The sequence below is a fragment of the Mastigoproctus giganteus genome, chromosome 2 (genome assembly GCF_048544385.1).
Source record: "Mastigoproctus giganteus isolate SK-2022 chromosome 2, ASM4854438v1, whole genome shotgun sequence".
NCBI classification, from domain to species: domain Eukaryota; kingdom Metazoa; phylum Arthropoda; class Arachnida; order Uropygi; family Thelyphonidae; genus Mastigoproctus; species Mastigoproctus giganteus.
Genome location: NC_143576.1, coordinates 257,442,210 through 257,456,734, shown reverse-complemented (window position 1 = coordinate 257,456,734; position 14,525 = coordinate 257,442,210). Strand labels below are relative to the sequence as shown.

Sequence of the window (14,525 nt, the reverse complement as noted above, 5' to 3'; positions counted from 1 at the left end):
TAGTTGCTCTTGATATCTCAAAGGCTTTCGATCATGTTTGGCATAAAGGTCATCTAAACAAACTTTCATCTTATGGTTTGCCATCTGTTTTTTGTAATTGGTTATCCAGTTTTCTTGCTGATCGCTCACTGAGGGTGATGGTAGATGACTCTGTCTTCAAACTTCTCCACTAATGCCGGTGTCCCCCAAGGTTCAGTTCTTTCCCCCCACTCTTTTCCTCTTGTACATTAATTACCTTCTTCCATCGACTGGAAATCCTATCCATAGGATAAATGGAAAGTGGAATGCAATGTGCTGATAACAGCACATTGCATTCCACTTTCCATTTTGAGAAAGCTTGCCCTTCTCAATCAGCTTCCACTTTGAATTGGTAGCAGACTTCCACAAAGTCTGCTACCAATTCCTTAAATACCGATCTTCAGGTAATTCTCCAGTGGGGCAAAAACAACTTAGTTGATTTCAACCCTTCTAAAACTCAGTCTTGTCTTATATCTCGCAAAAAGGATTCTTCTGCTCCTATGCTTATCTTTAGTGACACTTCGATTTCTAGGCAAAATTATATATCTCTTTTGGGGATTACCCTGACTTCTAATCTCTCTTAGCACAAGCACATAACAAATATTGCTTCCTCTGCATCTAAAAAAACTTGGTCTTCTCTTTCGCTCTCGGCATTACTTTTCTTCCAAACAGCTGCTCACTCTGTATAAATCGCAAATCCGCCCTGCCATGGAATATTGTTCCCACATCTGGGGTGGTGCCCCCAAAACCTCTCTCAGACTTCTTGATTCCATTCAGAAGAGGGCAGTTAGGTTAATTAATGATTCATCTCTAACAGAGTCTCTCCACTCGCTGTCTCATAGATGTACTGTTTCTGCTGCATGCCTCTTCTACAGATATTTCCATGGGCACTGTTCTTCTGAATTGGCTTCTATAATTCCTGCTCTCTCTTTCAAAACAGTCTGAACACGTGCAGCCACCAGACAACATCCATTTACTGTCCAACTTCAAACTCACAGAACCAACTTTTCATCTTCCTCGTTTAATCATTCAACTGCCATTTTCTGGAACAACCTTCCTTCGTACGTATTTCCTGAAAATTACAGTCTACAGAAGTTCAATTCCAATATCAACAAATATCTTCTTTCATCTTCTCAACCGGAATACCACCACTTTGCTTATTGGAGGCTTGAAGTGGTGAAACCCATGTTTAGTCTCTAGAGCAAAGTTTCCGGCATCCCCCTCCCCCCATACTTCTCCTTCAACCCATGCATGGTACTAAGTACTATAGGTTTTGATACCTTTCGCGTTTGGGGATTTCATAAAAAAAAACTCCAACCCAAGCACGGTACTAAGTACTTTAGGTTCTAATACCTCTCGTGTTTGGGGTTTACATAAAAAAAGGGGGGGGGAAGCATTTGGGAACTTGATCACGGAAGCTATTAGGCTTTTCATGCCAGCTGAAAAATACTGTTCAATGCTTAGACCTAAATGGATGTTAGATGAACTTATGATGAGAATTGTGGCAGAGAAGAAAAATTCATGGGATTCATATAAATTATCTACTGAAGCTTGCGGTAGATACAGAGTAGTCTGCAATCAAGTCACAAAGGAGATTAGGCAAGCTTGGACAGATCATGAGAAGTCTTTGGCAAAGAATGCAAAGAAAAAAAGACCTCTTTGCTTATATTAATAGCAGAAGGTAGGAGTTGAATCACATTGATCCATTTATGTCGATAAATAATATCTTGGTAGTCTAACTGTTGATGATCCTATTCAGGATGCTGACAAACTAAATAGATATTTTGCATCTACATTCACACATGAAAATTTCTTTAGGAAAGGAGAGGCCAGAAATTTATCAAATTCTAACAGAAAGCTAAATGATTTTTTGATAACTGAGAAGGAAGTAATGCAGGACCAACTAGACATGAATGCAGTTATACTGCAAACACCTCATGGATTTATTGAAGGATAATCTTGTCTGACCAATCTAATTGGATACTATGATGCAGTGACAAGGGAACTGGATGCAAAAAATAATTTTCATATCATATACAGTCAGTCCTTGTATAACACGTGTTTAAACTACACAAATTCGATCATAGACGATTTATAAATAGGGGAACGATATCTTATATAACACGAACCGAATTCGCTTATGCACGATTCGCCTTTGTGTTTACAAGAAATGGCAGTGGAATGCAGAATCACTCCAACTGAACGCAACACAATAGGAATGAAGAGAAGATTCTGAAAATGTATTTATGTTTTTTATATCAGTGAAGGAGAAACACATTTCACCATAATAACGTAAAAACCAACGCAATTCCAGCTATCGGTATAATCGCAAATGCAATTAGATCGACTTTACTACCAGTTTATAACAGATTCCACTAGTAGAAACGCGACTAGAAATTGTTTTTATTGTTTTATGGTAGTAACCCCTAGAAATGTGCTTTAGTAAAATGTGAGGCGTTAATAGTGTATCTCTGCCTTTACGGTGTTGTTTATTCAATTGCTACAGCTTTGTTTATGTGTATCAAGTGTGCCTCCTTGTTTTGTAATTGTGCTTTATTCCCTAAAAATGAGTAAAATACTTAAAAGGTGTGAAAAGGAAGCATCCTGGTGAAGACACTGCAGATTGAGAGACGGAAAAAGAAAGGCAATATCGATTAACAGAGGTGGACTGGGTCAAAAAATCTTACCCGGGAAAATTTATAGTGGCCTCATACTATGGTTTGTGGCCAAAATCACACCGGCCTCTGGCCCACCGGGGTTTCCCCAGTAAGGCTTATGTCGATAGAGAAAAAATATGAAATTGTGAAACACTTTGAGCGAAATGAAAGACCATGTGATACTGCACATGATACAGACCTAAATGAGGCAACGCCGAGAATTACAAAGACTGCATAGAAAATAAAAACAACTTTCATAGCGGGAACAACTCAAAGTGTAATTAAAATCCATTAGATTAAGACACAAAGAATTGGAAGAGATGGAACGGCTGTCATCTGTTTGGATAGAAAATCAAACAAAAAACAAGTTTGCTTACGATAGAAGCACAAGCATTAACAATATTTTATTACGTAATAGTCGTAATAAAATACTTACGTATTTTATTACGATTATTTATTGTGTTTGGTAATGTTTTAGTTGCAAATGTGTGTTCAATCTTGGGTGGTCGGCACCTAACCCTATTTTTCCCATAGGGCCTGTTGTTTATATTGCACGATTTTGCATTGCACGAGGGTTTTTAGGAACACAACTATCGTTCTATATGAGGACTGACTGTACTTTTATTTTAGGAAAGCTTTTGTTGCTGTTCCTCATAAAACACTGCTGTATGAGTTGGTGCATTTTGGCACTAAAGTCAAGTTACTGCTTTGGATAATGGGATGGTTGAGTGGCAGAAACAGAGAGCAATTATTAATGGACATGGCTCTTCTTCGAGTAATATTATGGAGTTCCCAGAGTTCGGTGCTGGACCCATTGTTGTTTACTATAGTTATTTATGATATTCATGAAGATGTATCATGTCTAATACATTAGTGCATTAGACATGACTGTGTCACTTTTGTATCACTGAAAACATTAGGCTCTAGGCAAAACGTGCATTTGCCTAGAGCCTAATGTTTTCAGTGATACAAAGGTGGCACAGCGGTTTATGACAATAATCAAAGTATGCTACTGTAATAAGATCTAGAAAATTTAGGTAGATTTAGGTTGCTGGTGCATTATAACCTAAAGGGGCCCAAGGCAAAATGGAATTTGGGGGTCCCATCTAAAGAAAAAACCTAAAAAAAAACATTTTCAATTTCATTTTATTGTGAAAACAAAACAAACAAATTATATGACATAAGAACTAAATATAAAATTCCATCAAAATCGGTAAAACCATTTTTAAAAATATATATAATTTTCAAATTAATCTTTATGTTCATTGACCTTGGTAGGCAGAAAGTTCGGTTTCCAAATAAAAGTCACTTACAAAATATTAATAAAAAACAGCAATAAGATTTGTGGGCTCTCTGTTTGGGGCTCTAGGCAGATGTCTTTTTTGCTCATAGGATAATGTGCCACTGGCTAGATAGATTGAGAAATGGCAGTTGAAGTTGAACATTGAAAGATGCACGGTACTGCATATTGGTAACAGTAAACTCAGATTAGCATACCAGCTGTGTGGTGCTACAGTCAGAGTAGTGGAAAATGAAAAAGACCTGGGGGGGGGGGTTAATTGTGAAATCAGATATGACATTCGCTGAGCAATTCAGATAGGCTGCAAGGAGTAGTTCATGGGGTTTTGTCAATAATGTACAGGAACTTTGTGCTAGCTGAAATAAGCAGTGATGATCCCATTGTACAAGCCAATGGTTAGGCCGCATCTTGAATACTGCATATAGATCTGGAGGCCTCATTTTAGGAAGCATGGAGATCTGCTTGAAATATATGCAAAGAACGGGTAACGAGATTGGCGAAGAGAATGAAGGGGTAGTCTTACCAAGAAAGACTTCAGTTCTGTAAACTGCAGCATCTGGAAACTAAGCACATGCAAGGTGATCTGATTGAGCTGTTTAAGGCATTAAAGAGATTAAGCTGTTTGTTTGTTTGGCTTTTTAGGAGCATTAGCAACTAAGGCCATATTGCTCTGGTAGTGCAATATGCGGTGGTCATTCCCTGACCTTTCCGCATCCTCCGTATTTGGTGATCACGGGCTCGAACCCCGGTATAATCAAGAAGCGTGTGCTACACACTGCTGCTCCTGCCCACCTGGCTATGGAGGCACCTAAGAGATTAAGCAAGCTCCATGCTGATGGCATTCTTCCTCTTGCTAGGACTACACACACAAGGGGGGCATAAATTCGAATTGAGGAAGGATGGTTGCTGAATAGATGTGCAGAGGTTTGCCATTAGTGTTGGTTGTTGGAACAAACTTCCATCTGTTGTTGTGGATGTGGGCACTTTGAATAAATTCAAGGCAGAAGTAGATAATTTATTGGACGGGATGGATAGGTGATGTGCATTTTTTTTTTTTTTTTTTGACTGATGATTTATAGGCTTTCTTTCTTACATCATATGCCACTACTAACAATGTCTAGGTTTGCAGATGATACAAAGGTTAGCAGCGTGGTGAATGAAAGTATTCAAGGTATGCTGCTGCTGCAACAAGACCTTCAATAATTTGGTGTGGCATAAGCACTGGATAAAGGATATTCTTATCAAAACTGAAGAACTAAAATGGTCTTGGGCAGGACACATAGCTCGAAGACATGATGACAGATGGACTAAGAAAATAACAGAATGGTACCCAAGATGAGCTAGAAGAAAACCTGGAAGATAAAGGTGGAGATGGATAGATGAAATTCATGAGTTTTTGGGTAGTAAATGGATGGCCAGTGCTCAAAACAGAAGGAACTGGAAAGTTGCTGGAGAGGCTTTCATCCTGCAGTGGATTGAAAATGGCTGATGATGATGATGATGAAGCACTGGGAAAACAAAAATGAGAGTAGGAGTTTGCTATAGTCCTAATGACTCTGATGAGTATAATGAACAGTGGTCCGGTAAATCACAGTGTCTTATAATGGGGGATTTTAACATCCCAGATATAAACTGGAACTTGTGGGATGGTCACTTGCACACTAGCAAGGCTTTTGTGGATTTATTGGATGATTGTCTTCTACAGCAGCATGTTAGAGAGGCAACAAGAGGGAGTAACACTCTTGATCTGATTATCAGCAGTGATTAATCATGCATTAAGAATTTGCAGATAAAGGAACCACTAGGTGGCTGTGATCACAGTGTCCTGATCTGGGATTTACTTAAAGATGTAACTACCATCAGGGGTAAAGGGAAGGGTTTTTGCTTTCATAAAAGTCTCAGAGATTTTTTTAGGTTCTATACGTAGCCGAATGATCAGGAGCGGGAGTGCAGTAGCACACGCTCCTTGAGTATACTGGGGTTCAAGCCACTGCTAAATACAGTCGAACTGCCAAACCACACTGGACTAGCGTGGCAAATTATGGTCCATTTCCCTCAGCATGAATTGTTGAAGAGGCGTCCATCCTGCAGTGGGTTGATAATAGCTGCAGTTTACTTTATATTTTTTTACAGTGGGACCAACTGATGATGATACCAACAGCAAATTCTAAATGAGAAGCATTCAAGGAAGTAATTTTGGAAGCTACTAGGCTTTTTGTTCCAACTAAGAAATACTGCTCTGGGTTCAGGCCCAAATGGATGCCAGATGAACTAATGAAACTCGTAACAGAGAAGAAAAATGCACGGGATGCACATAAATTGTCAGGCGACACAGAAGCCTATGGTAGATACAAGCTAGTCTTATAATCAAGTCACAAAAGCAATTAGGCAAGCAAAGGCAGATTATGAAAAATCTTTAGCAAAGGATGCAAAGACTTCTTTATTTATATAAACTCTGAAAGGAAGGGGATGAATCAGATTGGTCCACTTGATATCAATGGTTTGACTGTAGATGATCATTCTCAGATAGCTGCTGAACTAAATGAGTATTTTGAATCTACATTCACACATGAGGAGTTATTTAAGGAGGAGAGGGCCAGATGTTTATCAGACTCTAACAGGGAGTTAAATGATTATACTGAGAGCAAAGTGGAGGAGAAATTATTGATAATTTCTCCTCCTCCATAAGAAAGGCACCTTGGGTGGATGGGATCTATCCAGTTATAGTAAAGGAGGCAACAAAGGAAGTAAGCAAACCTTTGACCATAACTATGAGAGCATCTTTGGACTCAGGGAAGGTCCCCGCGGACTGGAGATGTGCAATTGTATCCCCAATTCACAAAGGGGGATCGAAGGGTGACACAAGTAATTACAGACCAGTTAATTTAACTTCTCTTCTTGGTAAAATAATGGAGTCACTGGTTAAAGATGCATTGCAGGATCATCTAGACAAGACTGCAGCAATAATTCAGACAGCATGGGTTTGTTAAGGGAAAGTCTTGTCTGAAAAATTTGATTGGATATTATGATGTGGTTACAAAGGAACTGGATGCAAAAAATAATTTTGATATCATATACTTGGATTTCAGGAAAGTTTTTGACACTGTTGTGCATGGAAGATTGGAGCAGTATGGCATTAAGGGCAAGTTGCTACAATGGATAAAAGGATGGTTGAGTGGGAGAAGACAGACGGTGGTAATCAATGGGCACTGCTCTACGTGGACTAATGTTATTAGTGGTGTCCCTCTGGGTTCTTTGTTGGGCCCATTGTTGTTTTGTATATTTATCAGTGATATTGATGAAGGTATATCAAACTTAATGTCAAAGTTTGCAGATGATACAAAGGTTGGCAGGGTTGTTAATGACAGTAATGGCAGTGTGCTACTGCAACAGGATCTAGAAAATTTGGGAAGATGGGCTGAGAAGTGGCAACTGAAGTTTAACATTGACAAATGCAAAATACTGCATATGGGCAGCAGTAACCCCAGAGAAATGTACCAACTACAGGGGACGAGAGTAGCCTTGTGCAGGCAAAGGTTTTACTGCTGAAGAACATAGAGAAGTTTTGTCTCTTTTATTAACTTAAATTGGCTTGAATTGGCATATTAACTTATTTTGTAGAGTAGCTCTATATTCCTAGTTACGATACTTAGTTTAAATTTTAACGTAGATAGAGGTTTGTAGGTTATTACTTAGTATCGGTAAGGGTATCCAATCCACATGTTTTACAAATTTTGCAGAGCCGGCGAATCAGACGTTTTTTAACTATAGTTAGCCGCTTTATTGACCAATTGTTATATTAAATTATTTTCTGTAAGTAGCTTATAGACTTAGGCAAGATCCTTGATTTATTCTGAATTGAGACAGTGAGATTTTGGAATTTAATTAATATTTAAGTGTCTGTAGATTTACCGTTCCTAACTTACTGCCATTGTTATACGATACGTTATATACCGAACCAGATAGTGTTAGCTTACTATAGTATAGTATATAATATCAATTAATCAGTAACTTATTAATCTTGTTGAACTTCATTGTAAATTAAATTGTACTTTAATTAAATACATATAACGACTTAGATTTTATGAACATAACATAATTAATTAATACATAACTTGATACGGAACTTATATAAAGAAACTCGAAAATAATACTTCACACTTAAAATAATATAGATGTATAGTGTTACAGCTGTGTTGGGATACAAGTTTAGGGTTATAATTTTGTACTGAAATTGAAATTTTATTAAAATTGAATCGGAATCATGACTCAGACCAGAGCAACAAAGCAAAAGGCTCAAGATAAATGGAGTGCTGTGGCTCAGGGGAGAACTGAGGGGGCAGTTGCCCTCTGAATCACAGCCTTTTAAAATGCACTGCTTGCTTGATGTTTGTGGAGCAATCAGGTATGGAACATGATATTGCTAAGGGGGTTGTCTTTGTGTGCGTGCGATGTAAGGACTGTGAGGAAATGAGGCGACGACTCAGCGTTGTTACGGGCCTATATGAGAGCTTGAAGGACAGGGTGGATGCCCTCGAAGGATCTAAATTGAGGGGTACATCAAGCTCTCAGCTGCCCACATCATCGGCAGAGCTTGCACTTGATCATCACGCAACACAGTGGCAACCCCCAAGGCAGAATGCGCTGGTACCACAGGAACTAGTAGTTGTTGGTGACTCTATTCTCAGGGAAATGGGGAACATGCTATGTGAAAAGGATAGGAGGAACAGGACCAGGGTATGTCTGTCAGGGGCAAAGGTTGATGACTTGCCCCTGTCATTATGTGCCCTTAAAAGATATATTATAGAGCAGATATCTTTTAAGGGCACAAAGTGTGATATTAGTATTAGAAACGGCCGCATGGTGCAAGAAAGCCTATGGCTTATGCTGCACCAGCCAAAAAAAAAAAAAAAAATCCGAACAAAACAATGATAAAAACAAAAAATAAATAAATAAATAAAATAAATAACTTAATAATAATAATTAATAAATAAAAAAAATAAAATAAAAAGGAAATTAAACCTATCATCCTGTGCACTTCCCTTACCCGAAAGTACTATCCAGATGACCTTTGAATTTCCCCAAACTGTCGGCCTCTACCACCCATGAAGGCAACTTATTCCAGTAATTTATAACTCGCTGGCTAAAATAAAACTTCCTGCAGTCCAATCTAAACATTTCCCCCTGTAACTTGAATTTATGTCCCCTAGTTCTAGCATCATTTATAATCTTGAAAATTTTGTCCTCATTCATTTTAATGATGCCTCTCAGAGCCTTAAACACCTCAATCAAATCTCCTCTAAGGTGTCTAGTTTCCAAACTCTGCAACCCACATATTCGAAGTCTTTCTTCATAAGGACGCCCTTTTGCCGATCTCACCAGGTGAGTTACCCTTCTTTGCACCCTTTCAAGAAGCTCGATGTCTTTCTTTAGGTGCGGTCTCCATACTTGAACACAGTATTCCAAGTGTGGTCTAACATAAGCCTTATATAATGGGATTATCACGTCCCTATCTCTACTTGCAAAAGTTCGATAGATCATCGATAGGACACCATGGGCCTTCCTTGCAACCTGTTTACAATGCTCACAGAATTTCATGTCTGACCGTATCGTAACACCCAAGTCCCTTTCCTCCAGTACTGGGTTTAGTTGAACTCCACCAAGTGAATAAGTTTTTTTGGGATTACTGTTTCCCAGGTGTAATACCTTACACTTTGTTGGATTAAAGCAGAGCTGCCATTTTTCTGACCATTCTTGAAGTCTATCTAGATCTCTCTGAAGAAGCTCAGCTTGACAGTGATCATTAACTACTCTACCAATTTTAACATCATCTGCAAATTTAGACATCACGCCCTCTATCCCTTCATCAAAGTCGTTTATGAAAATTAAAAACAACAGTGGTCCTAATACTGATCCTTGGGGAACCCCACTTCTTACATCAACCCAATCTGAGGAATAGCCATTTATCACAACCCTCTGCCTCCTGCCCTAAAGCCATCCTTCTATCCATCTAAGGATTTTCCCAGTGATTCCAACCCGTTCCATCTTATAAAGCAACCGCTCATGTGGGACTGAGTCAAAAGCTCTGCTGAAATCTAAATAAACAATGTTGAAATTATTCCCTAAATCCAGCTCGTGAGTGACCCTTTCGAAATAGCGAACCAGATTTGTTAAACATGATTTTCCCTTTACAAAACCATGCTGAGTATCCTTGAGAATTTCAATTCGATCCACATGATCCTGAATTCCACCCTTGATCATTGCCTCCATGATTTTCCCTACTACTGAAGTCAGACTGACAGGTCAATAATTTCCAACTTCACTTTTAGAGCCACCCTTATGTATGGGAGATACATTTGCACTTTTCCAATCCAAGGGAATCTCCCCAGAGTCTAGTGATGCTCGCATAATTAGCCTCAATGGTTCAATGCACTCGCTTGCCGCCTCTCTTAAGATTATAGGGTATATTCCATCAAATCCAGGAGCCTTACTGGTCTGTAGGCTCGAAAGTTTTTCATTAAATAATCTTGCGAAATTTCAATATCATTAATTACATATTTTTTAACTTCGCTCCCGCAATTTCCCATTGCCACAAAACGTTTTTCATTTGTAAATATCGACAAAATAACTGTTTAGTTCATCTGCAACGGCAGCTGGTGTATTTAATACTATCCCCTTTCCCTTACGTAAAGGTCTGATCTGGTTTGTCCTGCTCTTCTTGGCATTTATACATGTGAAGAATTCCTTATTCCCCCTTTTTGCTCTGTTTGCTAGTGATTTCTCATAAACTGCCTTTGCCTGTCGAACCTTTTCTGTGGCTCTATTACACATCACCTTGTAGCTGTTATAGGCTTCAGTACTTTTTATTGCTCTGTAACCTTTCCATGCCACCTTTTACTGCTCAAGTAATGTGTAAACTTCACTATTCATCCAACTTGGAACCCTTCTCGTGGAGTATTTTTTTAATGGTATATACGCATTCAAGGCATCTGTGATTAATGTTTTAAAAGCGTACCGCAGTTCAATTGTATTCATTCTCTGCACGATATCTACCCAGTTAATAGAGGCCATGTAGTACCTTAAGGCATTGTAATTTCCTTTTCTGAAATTAAAACCCATTCCTTTGCCTTTTACTTCTGCCACCTCTCTCGTCATCATCCACCGTAGAACTCCGTGATCACTTCCTGCTACTGGTTCCTCTTCCGTCAGCCCTGTTATGTCATCTGATTCATGTGTGATGATGAGGTCTAGGATATTCTTTTCTCTAGTACTTTCCCTGACATGTTGATACAAATAACAGTCATCTAGTTGATTTAAAAATTTTGTTCTCCATGTCGAGTTTCCTTCCCATTTACTCCAATCAATTACAGGCAAATTGAAATCACCCATAATAAGGCATTGACGCTAATTGTGCAGGCAGATATGAAGTTTTCTGAGCAGTGCAGATGGGCTGCAAGAGTAGCTCATAGTGTCTTGCCAGTGATATACAGGAATTTTTTTTCTAGCAGGGATAAGGAAGTGATTATCCCCTTATATAAGGCAATGGTCAGGCCACACCTTGAGTACTGTATACAGGTCTGGAGGCCTCATTTTAAGAAGCATGTAGAGCTGTTGGAACGAGTACAGAGAAGGGCAACAAGATTAGTGAATGGAACAAAGGATTGCTCTTACGAAGAAAGGCTTAAATTTTGAAAATTATAGTGTCGAGAGATTAGGCACCTGCGAGGTGATCTGATTGATGTGTATATAGTCTTGAATGGTTTGAGCATGCTCAATGCTGATGAAATTCTTCCTCTTGCTCAGAATAATCATTTGAGAGGGCATGAATTCAAATTGAGGAAAGACAGATGTAGGATAGATGTGAGGAAGTTTGCCTTTAGCCAGTGGGTGGTTGGTTGGTGGAACAGACTTCCATCCTTTGTTGTGGAAGTGTATAGCCTAAATAAATTTAAGGCCGAACTGGACAGGTACTTGGAACGAACGGAGGGGTAAAATGGGAGCATGTTTTTTTTTTTTTTTTTTTGGCTGATGCTGCATAAGCTTGATTTCTTGCATCATATGCCTCTACTAATGCTAACTATGTGGTGATACATTCAGGATAGTGGAGAATGAAAGAGGCCAGGGGGTAATTGTGCAGTCAGATATGAAGCTTTCCGATCAGTGCAGACAGTGTGCCAGAGTAGGCATGGGGTCTTTTCAGTGATATATAGGAATTTTGCGAGCAGGGATAAGGAGGTGATTATCCCCTTGTAGAAGGCATTGGTCAGGCCACACCTTGAGTACTGCATACAGGTCTGGAAACCTCATTTTAGGAAGGATGTAGATTTGCTAGAACAAGTACAGAGAAGGGCAACTAGATTGGTGAAGTGAACAAAGGGGTGCTCTTATGAAGAAAGGCTTAAGTGCTGCAAATTGCAGCTTCTGGAGACTAGGCCCTTGCTAGGCAATCTGATTGAGGTGTATACAACCTTCAATGGATTGAGCAGGTTCAGTGCTGATGGGATTCTTCCTTTTCCCAGATTACAAACCTGAGGGGGCATAGATTCAAACTGAGGAAAGACAGTTGTTGAATAGATGTGCGAAAGTTTCCCTTTAGCCAGTTAGTAGTTGATCGCTGAAACAAACTTCCATCTGTTGTTGTGGAAGTTGATAGCTTAAATAAATTCAAGGCAGAACTAGACAAACATTTGGAATGAATGGATCAATGAAATTTGAAGGGTTTTTTTTTTTTTTTTTTTTTTTTGACTGATGCTGTATAAGCTTGCTTTCTTGCATCGTGTGCCTGTGCTAATGCTAATAATTAGGCAGTTGGGTTGAGAACTGCTAATTGAAGTTTAACATGACAGATGCAAGGGCATATGAGTAACAGTAATTCCAAATTAATGTATGAACTGTATGTGGTATGCTTAGTTTGCTTTTTGCTGAATACACAACTAAGCCTTTGGTCCACCCTCCTATACTATTGTTTTATAGCTCTCATGTGCCTGGAGCTTTTGCTCCAAATTTACTTGAACTTTAAAACAATGGACACCAAAAACAACTCTGTCTGGAACTCTGCTAGGATCCATCCAGTATCAAGGGAAACTTTCCCGAATGAAGAACCAGACACCCCTCCCTTGAAAGCTATGCAGCAAGAAGGATCTATAACCTTAGAAGCCAACCGCAAGAAAAAATCATTACATCTTTATTTCTAAATTTCTTTTCTTAGCATCGAATAATTTATGTTATATTATCCGTTTAGTTCAGTCCATTTTTCCCATATCCCCTGTTCTCTTTTTTATTTTATTTTTTTCTTTATCCAACTTTATTCATTAATAATATGGTTAGTTTTTATCAGTTTAATAAGATTTTTGTAGTTATTTTGTTTATTTAGAAGATCCATATATTTATCTTCTCTCACTTTTATTTTCTCAATAGTTTTAGTTCATTCCCTGAGTTCATTTAGTTTACAAATAGCATATCAACATTTGTTTCTTAATTTCTTTTAAATTTTGGTACCTCTGATTCAGTGCACATATTCAGCAAACTCATTACCACTATTCATTCCTAGGTCTTTTGTTTTTTTATCATAATCTCAAGCATGAAAGGTTATTGGAACCTCTTGTAATCTGGGACACATTCACAGTTCACAAGTGAACTGTGATCTGTTGATATCAATAGATTTGGGAATTGGAACATGTCCAGATAGTTTGTCATTTCAACATGTATGTTAAAAAAGACAAGATGTTTGCCAATTTTAGATGTGTTTTTTACAGAGAACAGAAGCAAAAGGAATAAATGAAGGCAAAAGTTATTTTGGTGAATTTGGAGTTTAACTGTGAATAGTCTTTGTTACAGAAAGTAAAATGAATTTGTTAGAGATTGGATCATTAACTAACTTGACTGCTCTCATTAGATAAAGCCTGAGTTTAAGAGAGGATTGGGCACCACCACCCTTAGAACCAGAAGCAGGATTCCATATGGTATGATGGTTTTTGCAAATATACTTAAAAAGTACACTTAGTAAAGAATTGAGTGAGCACTGAATTGTGGCCCCTGTGAAAAATTAATGCCACCCTTTGACCACGTGAGGTACAAGAGTGCGCAGTTTTTCAACCTACATAGCATAGATAAGGTGTCAGTGGTTCAGTAGGTAGTAAAATTCCGAGCGTGATGGGTAAAAGGAAGGATTTATTGGACTTTGATAAAGGACAGATTGTGGGTGCTCAGTGAGCTGGTGCCTCGATTTCCCAAACGGCTGAACTGGTGGGGTGTTCGAGAGCCGCCGTTGTTAAAGTGTACCAAGACTGGCATCAAAATGGTCAAACAGCAACCTGATGGCAAAACTGCAAAGGTCAGCAAAAGGTTGATGTTAGAGGTGAGCACTGGGTCTGACAACTCATACAGGCGAATAGGCACAGCACTGTTGAAGAGTTGACTACCCAATACAACATGGGCCAACCCGGAACAATATCTCAATATCTAGCATGACCATGCATTGCACGTATGGACTATACCGGCAGACGACCCCTACAGCATCCTCTCCTAACCAAGGTTCATCAGCGTAAAAG

The 14,525-nt window shown here is 38.8% G+C and overlaps 1 protein-coding gene across 3 annotated transcripts in view; it reads left to right on the top strand.

Annotated features, from left to right (window-relative positions):
- Positions 1 to 14,525, top strand: part of NFAT (nuclear factor of activated T cells 3) — a 283,391-nt gene that overhangs the window by 250,406 nt on the left and 18,460 nt on the right. The gene's annotated exons all lie outside the window — the stretch shown is intronic.